This window comes from Otolemur garnettii, unplaced genomic scaffold (assembly GCF_000181295.1).
Source record: "Otolemur garnettii isolate 467f Iridium unplaced genomic scaffold, OtoGar3 scaffold00070, whole genome shotgun sequence".
In the NCBI taxonomy this organism is placed as follows: Eukaryota; Metazoa; Chordata; class Mammalia; order Primates; family Galagidae; genus Otolemur; species Otolemur garnettii.
Genome location: NW_003852465.1, coordinates 9,404,554 through 9,408,990, shown reverse-complemented (window position 1 = coordinate 9,408,990; position 4,437 = coordinate 9,404,554). Strand labels below are relative to the sequence as shown.

General features: G+C 41.3%; 1 pseudogene; it reads right to left on the bottom strand.

Annotated features, from left to right (window-relative positions):
* Positions 1 to 569: 569 nt before the first annotated feature.
* On the bottom strand, positions 570 to 1,185 carry LOC105887338 (annotated as a pseudogene).
* Between the last annotated feature and the right edge of the window lie 3,252 nt (positions 1,186 to 4,437).

Here is a 4,437-nt window from a genome sequence, read left to right as displayed (position 1 = left end):
ATATATATATATATGACAAAGAAGAGCTAACTTTGGATAAAGGACCTTGGCCAAGTACCCAGAAAATAGTTCAAAGGGACATAGGCAGAGATCTATTAGGAAGATGGATTATCTCTCATGTTAGAAATTATTTAGAGAAATAATAGCTCAATGCTCCTTTGGGCATCTAGGATATTGAGGACCAAGATACAAGATCTTATTTGTTTATTGGCTGAAAATCTCTCACAGTTCCTTGCCACATAGGTCCCTGAAGGGCAACACAAAACATGGCAACTGATTTTCCTCATGGCAAGTATGCAAGAGAGCAAGAGAGAGCACCCTAAATGGAAGTCACAGTCTATTTATAACATAATTTCAGAAGTAACATCTCGGGGGTGGCGCCTGTGGCTCAAGGAGTAGGGCACTGGAGGTGGCAGGTTCAAAAACCCAGCCCTGGCGAAAAACTCAAAAAACAAAAACAAACAAACAAACAATACATATACACACAAAGAAGTAACATCTCATTAATTTTGCTGTAGTTTTATTTTTCTTTTTTATCATTCTATTTTTATGTATATATTTGCTTAAAATTAGTGAATTTCAAGGCCAGGTTCAGGTAAGAGAAGGACCTTTATAAGCAGTTTATATTACTGAGATACAAAGTATGCTGCAAATACAGTCCAGAGCAAAATGATAAATAACATCTTTCTAAAGATAGGCTTAGAAATTCTAATCCAGTAAGTTAAGATGTTTCCTTTCTCTGGTAGCAGAGTTGACTCATACCTAGATGCTAGGCCACCATTCACAGGTTTAGTCAAGAAAACAGAGTACGGACCACCAAAAACAAGACCAACCAGTACTCCCCATATTACAGTACAGATTTCACAATACAAGTCACCTATATTCAAAGGTAAACTTACAAAACTTTTGTAAGCTACTTGTGCTATCAACATGGGATCACTGCCATTGGTAAGCCAGCAGCAATAGGAGCCTGTGTCACATTCATGAAAAAAGTTGTTTGCTATTGGGCTGCAGAGAGCAGCATTAAGTCTGCTCTCTGCAGACTTATATGTATGATAAATATAATAAAACATGTTAATCCATGCTCAAGTAAATTTCTTTCTGGAAACTGGTTGATTTTTTGGTTATGATATTGAAAATTGTTGAATTTTCCTTGATAGTATCATCAGGTTTATGATTTCCCATCTTGAGCCTTATGCTTTCCTTTTGCTAGCAGCTACTGCCTCCTCCATCTTCCTCAGCTACTCAAGGGCTCACTGCAACCTTTGTTCAACTCTCCTGGGTACAGCCATCTTTGGATGACAGCAACTCAGCCTGGGGCAGTTCAGGGTTGTGGCCCACTTTTGTAGTAGGTAATTAGAAGTGAGTCACCAGGTCCTACAGTTAAGCGTTACAGAAGAACATAAATACTAGAAGGCAAGGATCAATGGGGGTCATTTAAAAGGCTGTGTACCATAATTACCCAGCTCTCTGTATTTAGTAGTTGCAAATGTCATATTCCTGAAGTGAGGATCTGATTGGTCAAGTTTGTGTTACAGGTCTGCTTGTAGGTCAATAAGGCTTAGCTAAAAGGGACAAGATTATGTAATACATTATATTATTTTTAAACATGGCCATTTCTAGGGAAGAGGAAATTGTTGTAGGCTTAGCAGTCATATGAAAATATATCTATTGGCTCGGCACCTGTGGCTCAAGTGGCTAAGGCGCCAGCCACATATACTTAAAGGTGGTGGGTTCAAACCCAGCCTGGGCCTGCCAAACAACAATGACAGCTGCAACCAAAAAAATAGCCGGGCATTGTGGCGGTCGCCTGTGGTCCCAGCTGCTTGGGAGGCTGAGGCAAGAGACTCACTTGAGCCCAGGAGTTGGAGGTTGCTGTGAGCTGTGATGTCATGGCACTCTACCTAGGGTGACAGCTTGAGGCTCTGTCTCAAAAAAAAAAAAAAAAAGAAAATATATCTATTACAAAGATACACTATAAAGCTATAAAAACTAAAAAATGAACTTGAGATTTAGTATTGTGAAATTGATCTAAAGAACATTTTCAGGTCAGGCATGGCAGCTCACACCTATAATCATAGCACTCTGGAAGGCTAAGGTGAAAGGATCCTTTGAGCTCCAAACCAGCCTGAGCAAGAATGAAACCCCTGGCTCAGCGCCTATAGCTCAACTGGCTAGGGCGCCAGCCACGTACACCTAAGGTGGCGGGTTCGAATCCCCAGCCCGGACCCGCCAAACAACAATGACGGCTGCAACCAAAAAATGGCCAGGCGTTGTGGCGGGTGCCTGTAGTCCCAGCTACTTGGGAGGCGGAGGCAGGAGACTCGCTTGAGCCCAGGAGTTGGAGGTTGCTGTGAGCTGTGAGGCCATGGCACTCTACCCAGGGGGACAGCTTGAGGCTCTGTCTCAAAAAAAAAAAAAAAAAAAAGAATGAAACCCCTGTCCCTACTAAAAATAGAAAAACTGTCCAGGAGTGGTGGTGGGTTCCTGTAGTACTAGCTACTCAAGAGGCTGAGGCAGGAGCATCACTTGAGCCCAAATGATGCTCCTGCCTCCTTGGAGTTTGAGGTTGCTGTGAGCAAGGCTAACGCCATAGCACTCTAGCCTGGGCAACAGAGTGAGACTCTGTCTCAAAAAAACCAAAAAGTTTTCACTCAGTCTTATTGATGATTGTGTTAGCTTCTAGAGCTAAAGGGAGGAAATAAATTATCATTTTATCACAACCAAATACAACTTAAAGGGATAATTTACACAGATCTTGCCTGTATTTACTAAACCAAATTAGAAGACTCTAAGAATTATGAAGGAAGTGGTGGAGAAGGGGATAAAGAACATGGTGGATGTCGTAGAAATAAGACCACCAAAAAAAGAAATTTTACTTTTTCTATTGTTTATTTATTGAGACAGAGTCTTACTCTGTTGCCCCAGGCTAGAGTGCCATGGTGTCAGCCTAATGCAAAGCAACCTCAAACTCCTGGGTTCAAACCATCCTCCTGACTCAATCTCCTAAGTAGCTGAGATTACAGGCACCTGCCACAATGCCCAGTTAATTTTCTTTCTTTTCGTTTTTCATTAGAGACAGGGTCTCACATTTGCTCAGGCGAATCTCAAACTCCTGAGCTCATGGGATCCTCCTGCCTCAGCCTCCCAGAGTTCTAGGATTACCAGCATGAATCATCTCACCCAGCTTATTATTTATTTATTTTATTTATCAGATTAATATAAAAGTACATATTGTTGGGTTACACTTGTTAGGTAGCATCTGAGTTATAACAGAGGCCTTTACCCAGCAGGTGTGCTGTATATTCCTACATTGTAACCATTAGGTGGGAGCCTCCTAAGCTTCCCCGTCCTCCCTTACTTCAATCAATTGTATTTTTCTCTTGTGTGGGCCTGTAGTTGTCCATCTGCTAGTTTCAAATTAGTTCATAGTATTGACTATGAATGGTTCTTACTTTTGCATTCCTTTACTAAGGAGAATATTCTTTAACTCCATCCAGGTAAATACAAAAGATGTAAAGTCTCCATATTTTTATGGCTGAATAGTATTCCATAGTATATATACCACAGTTTATTAATCTATCCATGGGTTGATGGGCACCTGCATTGTTTCATCATCATTATAATTGTGAACAATTGTAATTTGCTAAAGTCTATTCAAACGAAAATAACCTTTTGAAAAAACGAATTTTTTTCTTCTGGGTAGATACCTAGTAATGGGATTAGAGGATCAAATAGAAGGCCGACTTTTAGCTCTTTGAGGATTATCCATACTTCTTTCCACAAAGGCTGAAGTAGTTTGCAATCCAACCAACAGTGTATAAATGTTCCCTTCTTTCTGCACCTACGCCAGTATCTATGCTTTGGGACTTTGTGATGGGTGCTATTCTTACTGGGGTTAGGTGATAGCTCAGGGTTGCTCTGATTTGCATTTGTCTGATGACTGGGCATGATGAGCATTTTTTTCATGGGTTTGTTGGAGGTCTTCTTGGGAGAAGGTTCTGCCCAAGTCTTTAGTCCAATGATTAATCAAATTGTTTGGGTTTTTATTGTTGATTTGCTTGAGTTTTTTGCAGATTCTGGTTATTAGCTCTTTGTCACATTCATAACATGCAAATATCTTCTCCCATTCTGAAGGCTGCCTGTTTGCTTTGTTTACTGTGTCCTTAGCCATACAGAAGCTTTTTTCTTTTTTTTGAGACAGAGCCTCAGGCTGTCACCCTGGGTAGAGTGATGTGGTATCACAACTCACAGCAACCTCCAACTCCTGGGCTCAAGCAATTCTCCTGCATCCGCCTCCCAAGTAGCTGGGACTACAGGCGCCTGCCACAACGCCTGGCTATTTTTTGGTTGTAGCTGTCATTGTTGTTTGGCGGGCACGGGCTGGAATAAAACTGCCAGCTCAGGTATATGTGGCTAGAGCCTTAGCCGCTTGAG